We start from the raw sequence: 15,158 nt of genomic DNA, 5'->3' as shown, positions 1-15,158 counted from the left end.
TTTGATTTAGGCCAATAATATTCAAGAACTATTTTTTCTCTTAAGTTAATCATCATATTTTCATCCTCAGAAACTTGGAAGACAAAGAAGACACTTATAAGATAATTTTTATGTACATTATACAGAATAAAAAAATGTTAAAATGTGTAAACATCAATGGTAATTAGTATACCATTTACTGAGCATTCACTACGTGCCAGCTGGTTTACATACCTTATCTCATTCAATCCTCCAACTATAATTTATTAGATATTCTATTTGTTGATTTGCAGGTAAGGAAACAAGTTCAGAGTGTCACTTGCCAAGGTCACTTAGCTCTAAGTGGCAGAGCGGGGCTTCAGGCCCAAGTCTCCCTGATGGCAGGGCCAGCACCCTTTCATTGTGAAACCATTTGCTCTAGGATCTTGGTAGAATACGCAAAATACATTAAAATTTGGGAAAAGTTATTTTTTCTAACTCAAACCCATTACTGAGTATTATATTCAAAGGGAATATTTTACCTTTTAAAAAAGTCCTTGGTTACTCCTTTCCTTCACTGCAGAGACCAGACAGTGGTGTCAGAGGTTTATGGAGCCCTGCTGTGTGTACTGAATAAATCTCTGGGCTTTGGAGAGAGCACATGCCCTGGGCCAGCCCACTAGCTCTGAGTTCTCAGCTACTGCAACCCTACTTTGTTCACTTTTTCATTTTTGACGTTAAAGCAACTCATATTCAACAGGGCATAGAGAATTATGGCATAAATCAATTTTCTATTTTTCAGACAGCTTTTAAACTTTAACTTTCTAATATAAAACCAAGAAAACTATAACTCCTAATACTCCAAATGTAATACATTGTGCTGACCAGCAAAACTGTCCTTTCATGATGTTTTCAGGGAAAGGAAGTAGGTTAGAATTAAGACCAGCATAAACTTAAGTTGAATTAGAATTATATTTGTTGAATAAGTGAAATGAAATATTAAACGTATTCTTTACCATGTATTGAATAGAAAGGTAATAACATTTGGTCAGCAGGATTTTTTTCCACTTTTGAGATATAAATAGGACAGCCAAAGATCAGAATTAAGAATGTACCAGAACTTTAGCTGCCCTTTCTTCATGTATGAAGAAAAGGTCATGTTTGATTTTGTTTATATGCTCTATCTCTTCTGGTTAGCACAGTGATGAGCACAGAGGCAGTAAGAACACTCATTATTAATTAGCTTAACAAACACTCTGGTAACTAAACTTCTGACACTGTAGCATAAGGTGAAATTTGCTTTGCTTTTCCCCATGCATTGCTGTTGTTGTTTTGCATTTATTCTTTTTTTTTTCTTTTAAGCTTTTTAAAAAAAATTTTTATTGGGGCATAGTTGATTTACAATGTTGTGTTAGTTTCAGGTGTACAGCAAAGTGAATCAGTTATACATATACGTATATCCACTCTTTTTTCAGATTATTTTCCCATATAGGCCATTACACATTATTGAGTAGAGTTCCCTGTGCTATACAGTAGGTTCTTATTAGTTATCTATTTTATATATAGTAGTGCCCCACGCATTGTTGATTTATTTTAAGTATGGGACCCCTAGAGATAACAGTAGCATTTTCATGAGATTTTTTTTGTAACGAAAATCACACAGTTCATTTTAAATGGTGAGCCAGGATCCAAACCAAGTCTGTCAGATTCTGGAGCACTTATTTCACACACTGTTCAGATAAAGATTCTTTGCTCCTGACAAGGAAGGAGCCAGGTGCTAATGCAGATGCTGATGGTTTCCACCAAAAAGTCCTCTGTGTCACATGTGCATGTGCGTGTGTTACCCAGAAGTCAGGATGTAGGACTCAGAATGCTTCTGTGATGGGCTTGGGGGCCGCAGAGAGCTGCAGACATTTACAGTCTCTGCCCCTGGGGTGCAGGTCACACTGCTGCAGCTCCCTCCCCCAGGCAAGGAGACGGTCTCTCTCCTGCAGTCTCAGAGAATGTGGGGCAGAGCTCAACAGTGTAAAAATAATCAAGTCAGGTTTCATTTTATACCACGGCACTGAAGTGTAACTACTCTTTGTCACACTCTGCTAACAACCTGTTAACAGATGTTTCGTTTAATAGACGTCAGCAGACGGCCTAACATCCCATGGTTTGAAATGTTGGTTCCCAAACAACTATGTTTAACTTTGTATTTGCCTGGTCTCTTCTGGTCCCTCTGGCTTGGTGTTTATGTTCCACCTGCTGGAATGAGACTTTTTTCTGGCATAAGGTTTATATAACGAGTGAGGGCTACGTTTGCTTAAAAGCTAGAACAATGGCTTAATGAACCTGAAACAGTCCTGATGTTTACACTCAGGCAAGGAGAGTTCTCCTCCACCATCCACTTCAGAGGGAATATTTACTGACCGCGGAGGGAGTCTCCTTCCCTCCCCAAGGAAGACGGTGCCAGTGGCTGAATTCCCAGACAAGAATGATTCACGACTAGAACTTAACAGGTTTGTTTCCCATTTCTACAGCTTACGGAACAGGAAGAACTCCTGGTCTCCTTCTGGCGTAACTTTTCAAGTGTTTTTGACTTTCTGTCATTGCAAAGGTGTTGGCATATTTGTGGGCATGTCGGTGGGATTCACTCTCTGCATTCCTTCATTTGTGGGTGTAAAGGGTCTGTCATCAGAGCAGGTCAAAGGCATCATGCAGTAGTGACAACTAATATCCAGTCCTCATCGCCCCTGTAACAATGGTCTTCTCACATCTGTGCACCCGAGGGAGCAGTCCCTTCCTCAGGCCCTTTGGGACGGTGTTTGGTGGGGAAAGAGAGGGCACCAGCTGGGAGGGGTACAGCATCCCCGGCCCTGGGGAGGGCGCAATGGCGTATGAAGTCTTTGTATGGCTCCGTTGGCCAAAGTATATGTTGGCGAACACTGCGGGGGTCTCAGTGGCCCAGGCTTTGGGGTCTTGTGGGTGTCTACAATAGCTTGGGTAGCAAAGGCTGCTGTGTTCTCTTGTTCTTTTCCCATGTGGGGAAGTTCTAGCCAAGGGATCCCTCTTGGCACTGGGTCTGGCGTACCAGGGCTAAGAGGGGCAGCAGAGCCAAGTCCGGGAACTTCTGTGGGTCTGGAGCTTTCGGCACAGGGACAGTTGCCATGGTGGTGGCGCCTGAGTGTGAGGTGTGAGAGTATGCAGATTACCAGTAGAGCTGGGTCCTGGGTCCCAGTGGGGTGTGGGACACAGCGACAGCATGGGCCCAGGGTTGGCAAGGCAGAGCCGTGGCCCGGCCCAGGGTGTGAGATGCGGCAACAGGTGGCCCCAGGGACGGAGGGTCATGGGCTGACTCAGAACCCGGGGGGCCGGGAGCAGCAGTACAGATGGTGCGGCACTGTGGTACCCCAGTGCAGGAGAGCGGGTGCCGCAGCCACTGGGGAGCAGGTCTCACTGCAGCCGTGTCTCCAGACCCCAGTCGGGAGCTGCATGGAGGGAGACACGGCACTTGGCCGCTGGGCAGCCCCGTCAGCTGTGTTCAGCTGGGTGCAGCGTGCGGGGGCCTTGCTGATGTCGCTCCCAAAGGTGCTTTTTAAAGGGATGTACTAGAGCAACTACATGTATGCGAAGATTGTTCAATAAAATTTTAATTTTAGAATAGATTTTGATTTATAAAAATTGTAGAGACAGTACAGAGAGTTTTCGTATACCGCATATCCAATTTCTCCTATTATTAACATCTTACGCTGGCGGTATATTTATCACAATCAATGAACAAATGTCGATACATCATTATTAACTAAAGTTCACACCTTATTTAGATTTGCTTAGATTTTTCTTAATGTCCTGTTCCAAGATCCTGCCAGAATATCAAATTACTTAGTAATAATTTCTTCTTAAGCTTCTCTTGGTTGTGACTGTTTCTCAGACTTTCCTTGTTTTCATGACCTTGTAGTACTAAGGAGTGCTGGTCAGGTATTTTGTGTAGTCTCCTTTAATTAGAATCTGTATGCCCTTTTTTCGTTATTAAATTGGGATTATGTGGTTTGGGAGGAAGACCACAGAGGTAAAGTGTAATTTTCATCACATCATACCAAGAGTGCGCCCAGTCACTACAACGTCTCATTGATGTGAACCTACATCACCTGGCTGAGGTCATGTTTATTGGGTTTCTTCACTTAAAGTTAATATTTCCCCCCTTTCCATACACATTCTTTGAAGGAAGTCATCATATACGGCCCACATCTGAGTGGGAGGTTATGCCCCAACATCTTTAGGGATAAGTACCCTAAAGAACCCACAGTCCAGTGGAGAGTTGAAAGGAAAGACATGCAGGATGTGGCCTCCTGGAAGGTTTAAAAAAATGGTGGAAGGAACCACTCTGCCTCTTGTACAGGTTGAAGGATGAACCAATCAGAGGTAGACATACCCCGAGCTCAGTGTTTTGCTCCTGGAGTTTACCAATCCTGACTCCAGGAAAACTCTTCCAGGATTTGAAATATGAGCCACGTCTTCCAGTATCATAGTAGTTAAATCTGTTCACCACTTCTAGGTTCCCCACTCTGTACCTAACACATTAGGATAGGGAGTTTATTAATAGAAGGAAGAACATCCATATTTATTTTAACTGAGGCCAGTGGTGATTTGGAAACCAAGAAATATCTGGAATTGTTTGCACCTTTAATTCTGGTGATCAAAATCCATTGCTGTGGACATGTAGGAACAGGACGTTTACTGAGTTTAAAATTAGAGCCAGGTTCCTTGATATTTTGCTTGCGTGTCTGTGAACTATTCTGTGAGCTAAAGGCAATTGCCGATAATCATAGAAACATTGGTCTGATGAAAGGGAATTATTGTATAGTTGTAACCCTGGAGTCAGAGGTATGATGTCCACTCCTTAGAAATGTGACATATAAGCAAAATGTGTACAAAAGCATAGAAAAATGTCCATTTAACTAAACACAAAAGCAGCCCATAGAAATACTGAGCTGATAAGACGGCCCTGTCCAGGAAAGCCAAACTAATAAGGCATCATAAACTGGCTGCCTTCTGTTTCTTCAGGTGGAAAGGTTGGCTTCCTATGTGCCCCTTAAGGGGACTGAAATTTTGGGTAGCTGGTCTTCAGAGCTCTAGCCACAGGAGCTGCAGCTTGTGGTCTGCTTGTCATGTTCATTGGACTTATTCACTTCAAGTTTCCCTGCCAATTTGTTAGCACATATTTTTTTATTAAAGCTGTGTTGAAATTTTATGTCAGCTGCCAACCTATTTTAAAATCAGCTTGCAAAGTTTTCACTCCTAGAGCACATTTTTTTCCTGTAAGGATGCATAAGACCTACAATTTTCAACCATGAGGATTATCATTTAAGATATTTGCATTTATAAGCCAGAAGGTGTAATCTCCCATGAAAATACATTTTAGGTGGTCATTTTTTTGGAAAGGATCCTACTGGTCAGCCAACATGTTACAATGTGGCTTCCAAACACTCAGTAAATGAAGTCAGTGCTGAGTCAACACTCTGGGGAACTTTAAGTCCAAATACTAAAGCACATAAGGCAAGATAGGGCCCACATTTCTGCAGGTGACTTCTCTCAAACGACAGGAGATAACTGTCATCCCAGAACTACCCTTGACACTAGTCCAACATGCACCTGCCAAGGACTTCTTCCAACGAAGCCTCTGGACCTATCTTCTTTTTCTCTCTTCAGCTCACATTAAAATACAAACAAAACACCTGCTTCTCAAGTCATAAGAAGAAGGCGACAGCTCTTGTGACATGAGCGAAGGCCATGGCACCGTCTCAACATTTCCAGGCTGCTCACCTGGTTACAGGTTCGTAGATGAGAGATTCTCTGCTCCTCCAGCAGATGGCTCTCTGTGACAGCCAGCCGCATCTTCCAAGCACCTGTGCTGTGCTGTGCATCAGCAGAGAAGTGCTTTGTATCAGCTTTATCACTTGAATATCCTGACGACACATGTGCCCGTTGGAATTCCTATGAAGTCTGAAGCTTGCTCGAGTGCAGTGTGGGCTTCGCTGCATTTTTAGGTGCTTTCATTTGGACCAAGATTTTGTCTGCTCAAAGAGATTGAAAGCTAAAGTCTAATTTCCTGTCTAAAAACTAAACATAGCTAAAGATTGTTATGACTATGCTCCTCTTTCATCTCATTATATTTACTCCTATAACATTTTTCTTTTTTAATTAGAAATAATTTTTCTTATTTTTTCAGAGTAATATAGCTTTATTTTCCTAATTATAAATATAATACATACTAATATAGAAAAAATGAGCAATACAGAAATTGTAGAGAGGAAAATATAAGGCATCTTAAGTCCACAACCTAAGAGGCAAACATCACTAACATTTGAATGAGTAATTTTTCTAAGCTTCTTTTTATTAAATCTTACATAAAATATACAATTGGATAAAAATGAGATTATACCAAAAGGGATGTTGGGTGATCTGCTTTTTAACTTAAAGTATACCGTTGAAAGGTCTGGTATAAATAAATATGAATCTACTTTGTTACATTTTAATGGAGGTACCCTATTCTACTATGGGTTTGTTTCATATATTTATCATCCAACCTCCTGATAAACGTTAGGCTATCTTTATGCCATGATGCACATAATTGAAATAAATGACACTGTAATTTTTTAAAATATCAAATATTCATTGAGTATTTACTATATGACATGCTTAATAATAATAATTATTATATATCATTTCACAAGTGTGGACTCGACAGTTCCCTTTGAGGACTGTCCTCAAATCTCCTATGCTGTTTAGTACTAAGACTGAAGTAGGACACCACAAGATTGGGCAATGCGGGAGGAGGAATTATTCTGATGAAAGGTGGTCAGAACCAAAGGCTCCTTCATGGTGAATAAAATAAGATTTCAGAGGAAAACTTTAGTGACTAGGAAGCGTTATTTGCATCGTCAAATAATCATCATAATAATCGTAATAATATTATTGAATGATTTCTATATAGGTAGGCACTCCGCTTGGCACTTAATATAAATTAGTTCATTCCATGCCCACAGTGACCTTTTGTTGCTCTTTGAATACACCCATTTCAAGGCAGTATAACAGTGATTAGAAGCACAGAGCATTCAAATTCTGCCTCTTTCACTTGCTTAAAACTTGGATGCTTGGGACTTCCCTGGTGGTCCAGTGGTGAAGAATCTGCCTGGTCGGGGAACTAGGATCCCACGTGCCACAACAAGAGAGAAGCCCATGCACTGCAACAAAGCGCCCGCACACCACAAAGAAAGATCCCGCATGCCTCAACAAAGATCCCACATGCTGCAACTAAGACCCGAAGCAACCAAAAAAAACCCCAAACCAAAACAAAAAAACCCCTAGGATTCTTGGTTTCTTCATCTGTAAGGTAGGGATAATTATACTGCTGCCCCCCACCTCATAGAGCTGATGTGATAAGTGAGTAAAAATAAATAAAGCACTTAGATATTGAAAAATATCCATTAGCTACTATGAGTTACAAGAAAACTGAAGCTGAGACCATTTGTATGACTTGCTCAAAGGAACACTGATAGGAACTGGAAGTATAAGAATTCAAGCCCTAAGCAGTGAAATTAAATTACTTCAAGTCAATAATTGTTTATTGAATGCACTGGACTCTAACCTTTTTTAATTGAACTATAGTTGATTTACAATATTATGTTAATTTCAGGTGTACAGCAAAGTTAATCAGTTATAGATATACGTATATCCACCTTGTCTTATTCATGGTTATGACCTGAAAACCTATCATAGAGTCAGGCACAAGAGAGATGATAAATTGTGACTCATTATGTGTTCGGCATTGAGATAGATATTATGGGCTACAGAGAAGAAAACAAGACAAAATCCTGAAGGAATTTCTACTGTGGAACAACCCACTTGGCAGGCGCCCAAGTGTAAGCCAAGGGCAGCAGATATAAATGACCACAGGCTGTGTGACTTATAGAATTTAACCAGGAAGCCCATATTTTCCATCAATGACTTTATTGCCATTTTTAAAGAGATTTCTTAGTTGAAAGAAGGTTGTGCCAAGTTCCCAGAGATAACCTCTTTTACCAAGAGATAAAAGCAATTGCTCTTATATCAATAGAGGGTTCCTTCTAACTAATATTTGGTTAACATTGTGAATAGCCTAGAACTTAGAAAACGAAAAGAAAGAGATTTCTGCTAAAAGCTTGCGCAAAAGATATTGCTTCTCAGGGAACAATTGATTAAGGGCAAACTCACTTGGATTCTAGACCAAGCTTTGTCTCTAAATCATTATAGGACTTTGGCAAATCCCTTGACTCTCATCTACTAATGGAGGGAATTGAATCAGATTTTCTTCATAATTTCTTCCTACTTAAAATTTCTAGAATTACTTGACTGATGGGTTTCAAATAATACCTATTAAAATGGTAAGAGGACTTTGAAAGGGAACTGGGCATTATTATTCTTTCAAGTTCCCAGGATAATGCTAATATGTAGCCAGTTTGAGAACCATTGGTCTATGTGTTGCCCAAATTACTTTGCAAAGGCAATGAGAAGTAACCAGTCAAAATGTCATGATCTGGTCAAAATCTCTAGTACTCCTTGTGTTTTCTGAGTCTCCTCTTATTCTTAGTTTAGAAAAGTAACTTGAATTAGGGACTTGGAATGCTCAATCTACCAGAGGGCTGAAAAGAGGTGAGTTTCGATGACGACAACACTCATAATGATGATGCTAGTGTTTGCATAGATATTTGTGCTTTCTGCAACATTTGAACATTTATCTTTTTTCATTAATGTTCTAAGACTTTTTTTTTAAATCATAGAGATTCTGTGCTTCTATTCACCTGGAATCATCTCAAAGCACAGAAATCTGTGAGTAGAAATAAATTCACTTGTTGGGCGTTCATGTGAAGAAACACACTTAGAACTGAGTGGCTTCATGCTGCACGTGAAGTGGAGTGTCCAGTGAGACCCATTGCTGATACGTTAACATTATCTGTTCTTAATGCTCAACGCATGACTCATATGCTAAGGATGTGCTTAAAAGCTGTGTGATGTTGGGGTCAGGACTTGCTTGGTAGGATAGCACAGTTCACTAGGATAAATGGTCTCAAGAACAACTCTGCATCAGCCTGTGGGACTTGGCCCTAGAGCTACCAGACAAGCCTGGGACCAGGCCTGATAGGCATCGCAGGGCGCAGCTGCAGCATTGCAGGGAGAATTCTAAACGGGAACCCAGTTCTCCGATCTTACCACTGATTGCCTTGTCCCTGGGCTTCTGTCGCCATCTCAGCATTGCTTCCTGTTCCAAAAACCCAGGAATATTAATGCTAGAATCTATATTTTCTAAACTAAGCTGCAATAATTCCAAATTAGCTACTCAAAGGAGCGGTTTGGATGTGGGTGATTAAAAATATCTCCCTACGTTTGTCTTGCTCAGGAACATGAGAAAGGGGACACTTGGGCTCAGATGACTTAGACTAGGAACTTCTCAAGGGAGGCAGAAACGGTGCCCAACACCTGTAGGTGCAAAGCCTTCAGTAGAGGTTCTCAGGGGATGTGGCAACCATGCCCCTCCCTCCTCATTGTAAAAGCACAACAAAGCACTGCACTTTGTTTAGTCTTTGAAGGAAGTGAGGAAGATCAACTTGCAATATCATAACCTTGTAAAACCTCAAGATTTTAGACATAAAATGTGTAAATGGGAAAATCCTAGTCGTACTTACAGCTACAGCCATTTGGTGCAAGTGTCATGATGCTAACAACAGGGCCTGTTTCAATCTGTTAGCAAACAAGAAAGGGTACTTCCCAGAGCAGGGGGACAGCAAGCCTCCTGGGAAGAAGAGGAGGAGGAACAGCTCAGGGCAGAGAGTCAGAGCTGTGCGTGGCCGTGCACTTAGCCACGGAGACTGCACTTTGCAGAAGTAAGGCATTCTGCAAAAGACCGATGGTCTACATGCGTGTACTTACATAATTTGCTTGAATAAGTACAGTGCTGAATAAATGACATTGAACACCAAAGGACTCTGTAATATGGGCGTTGAAGCAAGAAGGGGCACTAAGAAGTGAGAAACCCAGAGAAAATTCTGTCTGCACCCGTTAACACTCGCCACCCATTCATTAGGGCCAGAACTAGAGGGGGCACCCTAACCTCTGTGCACCATTTATAGCTTCATAGTACATACATGTGGAGACTTACCACATTTAGTTCTCATAAGACTTTTTATTTAGTTATTGTCCACAGATACAGGACTTTATAGAAATATGGAATATGTTTAGTAAAAGACTGAAAATGACAGTGTTCAAAATAGCAGAAAATTATGATCTCAAGAATGTAACATATGAAAATAACTTACAAAAAGCTCCCCTTCAGGGAGATGCTCAACCTCCGTCTGGCTCTTCTGATGTTCCCGGTCCCAGTGCTGACCTGACAGTGCTTATCCATGAGAGACACACAGGGAAAGTCAGTCCTCGTGGTCTTGGGGGCTTATGCTCTGCCAAACAGAAAGTCAGCACAGCTGTTATGCAAACTGCCGAATTAGCCACTGGTCGTAAAGTGAAAACCCGCCCTTGCTGATGGTTGACGTACATTTGGGGACTGTCATGCCATGGGCCACATTTGAAAGAACAGAGGCCTTCCAACGTCAATGGGAACTAAGGTATCACCTAGAAAGTTGCTGGTTTATCAGAGTCATTGCAGTTTCCTACCTAACAGATTTCTGTAGTGCATCCTGGAGAACAAGATGAAATAGCCGGAGGACATGAATTTGAGAACCAAACCGCAAACAGGGCCAATAAAGTTTGAACTGGGGAAACTGAAGCCCCATTACTTCTGCCCAGGGCTCCAGTTGACAGTTGCAGCAGTGTGCAGCCCTCCCAGGACTAGGAATTTGGAAACTGAGAGGAGCTACAGATGCCACAGGAAAATGAGGGTGCCCGATGGAGTTATCCCCATCCTAGCTGTTACCTGCTCCGGTGGTTTTTTCATGCCAGCAAACTCATTTGAACAAAAGTATATACTGGAAATCTTGGACTCTTACCACACTTGTAACAGGGTCAATTAATTCAGGAAATGACATAAAGGAGTGCTGTTTGTCAGAAAAACTATTTATGAAGAACATCTATTCTAAGGCATGGAAGCCCACTGGGGCCATTTGGGACTTGGTGGAAATGGATTTCCTAGAAATTCTGCCATCAGAAGGTAAGAAAGTATTCTCAATGGCTAAAACAAATGCTGACATGGTGATCAAGGTCTTACTGAACTATATCATCCCAATTCTTAATGGATTGTATCATCCTAACCATCTAGAATCCAATAGGGGAAGCCATTTTGTTTCTATGGTAACTTAGGGCTCTCTAAAACCCTATAAATACCTGTAACTTACCATACTCCTTATCATCCCCGGACTTCTGGACAGTTGGAATGATTAAACCATACACTAAAGAATTCTTTGGTTAATTTATATCAAGCCAGTGGCTTATAGTGGCCCAGAACATTGCTACTGGTTCTATTAAAATAAGGTCAACTCCTTCTAGCAAGCATGCTACTTTTCCCTCTGACTTAATGTTCGGAGATCTGTGCATTTATTGAATAGAATTTAAGCCTACTCTTAACCTGAAAACGCGGTGATCAGAAACCAATGAGTTAGCTGGTTTCCCAGCTCATGATGCCATCCTGTGGCTGGATGCTGGAAGGTTAACTGAAGAAGATGGTATGGTATCGACTAGGAGAGCAGGGCTACACAGGGTTCCAATGACAGTCACCGTGCTAAACCAAACCTACCACGTGGTGCTGATAACTCACAGGACCACCAAAGTGAAGGAGAGACAGCTTCACAAATGAGGATAGCACCTGTGGCTATAAATATACTTATATTTTTATATAATATTATAACAATATAGAGTGACTGTAGCATCCATTAAGGACCTCAAGGTTAAATTCTCCAGACAGTAACCTCCAAGTCAGGTACTTGTAATTAGGAATAATCTATAAACACTGTAACACTGGGCAGCATAGTTTTTTAGAAACATAGAGCCTATATATTTATAAAGAATTAATAAAAATGAGAATAAAATATTTACAAATTATGAATTTTAAAAAATGAGAAAGCAATATTGTCAATACTTTAGTGATGCACCATACATACAATGGTGCTATATTTATATGATGAGAAAGGCAGCAACATACATTTGAACTATTAAAAAGTTCATATTCTTTGTCTTATTAATTCCACTTCACAGTATCTATCCAAATTAAATGATCAAATTTGTTTAAACATATTTATCTGGAGATATACAAGACAAAAAATAGTGAAGAAGAAATAAAATTATTAAAAGCCTCCCAAATAAGGAACTGGTTTAAATAAATTGTATGTTTTGGTTAAATGAGATTTGACTTAGCCAATAAGTGTCATTAATACTTTTGATATATGAAAAGTGTGTATAGCATAACGTTCAAACAAGAAAGCAGAAGACAAAATAGACTAAAAAGCTTATCCTAGAAGAAATCCTGCCAAATACTGACAGTAATTCCTTTTCAGTGCAGGGCTCTCACACCCCTTGCTCCTGCCCTGGTCAAGGGTGCTGCCGACTCTGCCCTGCGTGTTCTTGTTAAAGAGAGGTCCCTACCCTGCCAGGTACAGGTGGCCAGGAAGCAGAGGGGTGAACCCTCCTCCCTCTGCTTTTCCTTCTGGGTTATGGAAACATCATCAACCGACTGGAGGGAAGACCACTGCTTGACTGACTCCACTGATCCAAGTGCTCATCTCAGCCAGAGACACCCTCACAGACACCCCCGCAAGTAACGTTTAATCTGGGTACCTCTTGGCCCCAAGTTGACACATAAAATTAACCATCACAGGGTTATTGACCAGAGAAGCATTATCCAGATATTATATGAAAGAAAATGTGGAAAGCAAAACAATGCACGTTCAATTTATATCAAGAAAAGTTACAGAAATTAACCCAACACCTGCCAAAATATTCTGTGTTTTATTCTGTGGGCTGGAATTATTTCAGGTGGGTAAACTGAAGGAAAAAAAGCCCATTAGCATGACAATTAAATAACTATAAAAAACACAAACTATCAGCGATAGTGGATATAGAAATGGAAGAACTATTTAGTTAATTTTTCTATTGGCTCCAATACTGGAATGAAGTTTTAATCGAGGGGACAACGTTCAAAATGATACATAGAAGCAAGGCTATCGCTCTAATGGGTCAAGGTCATGTGAAGCTAGAGTAAGGACAAGAGACAGGAAGACCACCCTGAGACAAAATATAATTCAGAACACAGTTTAAGGAGAAAAGTGCCACCAGCATCGGACTGCTGTGAAGTCCTCTGAGGAGCACCCCTCCCAGGAGACCAGGGGCAGCTGCCCCCTTCCCCCGCCCTGTGAAGGACCAGCACTTGAGACAATAGCCTGGAGGGGGAGGAATAAGGTGCTACTGGGTTTCTTCAGGTTGCCCAAGTGTCCAGTGCTCTGGTGCAGAAGACAAAACTCTGTGAACAGGAGTTTTCCGCATCCTGATATATGGGAGCTTCTGCTAGATCTAATTTGACTTCTACAAAGAAAGAAATATGATCCTCTTGCATTTAAACATGTGGAATAGTTTAATGATTGTAAACTGGACGTTCTGGATGCTGAGGTCCTGTTAACTGAACCTTCACCACTCACAAATTGATACTTTTCCCCAGAGATCAGAGACCTCACTGCAGCAACTGTAAGGTGTGACCTGACTTCAAAAATATTAAAACATGAAAACGCATGCCAAGAAATGGAGGAAATACAGTGGTTAAACTGGAATTTAAGTATAAAATTTGTAGTTTATGAAGCTCCTTGGAGTTCCCTCACGCATTTTGAAAACTACTGGCTCTGATGACGTCAGAGGTATCCAGCCTCTCAGATCTCACTAACTGAATCAGATAATTTGCCTGCATGTGGGATCCCATTTCTCTGGAGGTGGAGGATTCTGATAGAACAGGACAGGACGGGGTCCTGGAGTCTTCCCTTTCCCGAGACGGGGTGGCGCTGCGGGGTGGACCTCGGCCACCGGGCGGCGCCACGAGACTGTCGAGGATACAGCCCAGGACGCAGAGGACTAAAGCCACAGTGCAGACCCACGTGACAAACACGGGGAGGTGGCCGTCAGACTCCTCTCAAGTTTACTTGCACACCGCACACCAACAGAAGATAAGAGACATGAATGCCTGCTTAGCGCATGAGGGCTGACGCTCATAACTAGTCAGCCTTGGCAAAGAAATTCAAAAGGATGGAATATCATGTGGTATAAGAGAACGAACACTCAATTATAAAATATAGAATCAGGTGCTAGTTTCAATTCCAGTTGAAAAATTTCTGAGCCTCAGGTTACGCCTCTGTGAAAGGGTAACAGTGACAATTACCACCCTGTCCTTGTCTTCCTCTAAAAATTTCCCATTCCTCCGGTACGCACAGCTAGATGTTCCATAGGGATATGATATCAGGTCATTCTGTCTTATCCAAAAACTTCAAGAAAACCAATAAAGACATTAGAATTCCCAAATAATATGTTTTTTTCAAAGTACAATATCTTTATATGGAGAAAAATTTATATAGAGAAAGGAATCAATTTTGTCTCAAATAAAGATTTGGTGACACTGTTAGTATGGCATTAAAGAGTAGTTTAAGTAATTTCTTCCAAGAAAACGTTATATCAAAATTTGATTTGTACTTTCTGAGGGTGAATAATACCAAAAACCTGGCACAATATATTTAAGACAAAGCAGAAGCTAAATAATTAACTATTCTCTTATCACCAGTTTCAGGAAACACAATAAGTTGGTGCCTCAAGATGTTCAAATTGTCCCCAAAGTTGAGTTACTGCATATTTTCTCAATCTTTGCTATTAGTTAGAGGAGAAAGCCTTCCAGATTAAAGATGGTGGACCAAGTGCTCACCCATAATAGCCTTTCCTTCCAAGAAAGCATTGTTATCACAGTATCTCCATCATAGGGGGTGGAGGAGTGATCAGCAGAAGACAAAAACTGACTTGGAGCTCACACAGAGTGAAGGAAACCACAGTCCACACGTGTGGGGAGGAGCTCTGGATGCTGAGATTCAAGGCATCCAGAGTAGAGGCAGCACTCTGAAAACAGAGGGATTTATTAAAATCTGTAGTTGGAATGGTGGACCCTCAGTACCTCACCTCAACCCTCCCGGCACACCCATTCTCCCTGC

The sequence above is a fragment of the Mesoplodon bidens genome (genome assembly GCF_964165515.1).
Source record: "Mesoplodon bidens genome assembly, chromosome: 14".
NCBI classification, from domain to species: Eukaryota; Metazoa; Chordata; class Mammalia; order Artiodactyla; family Ziphiidae; genus Mesoplodon; species Mesoplodon bidens.
This window is presented reverse-complemented; position numbering follows the sequence as displayed.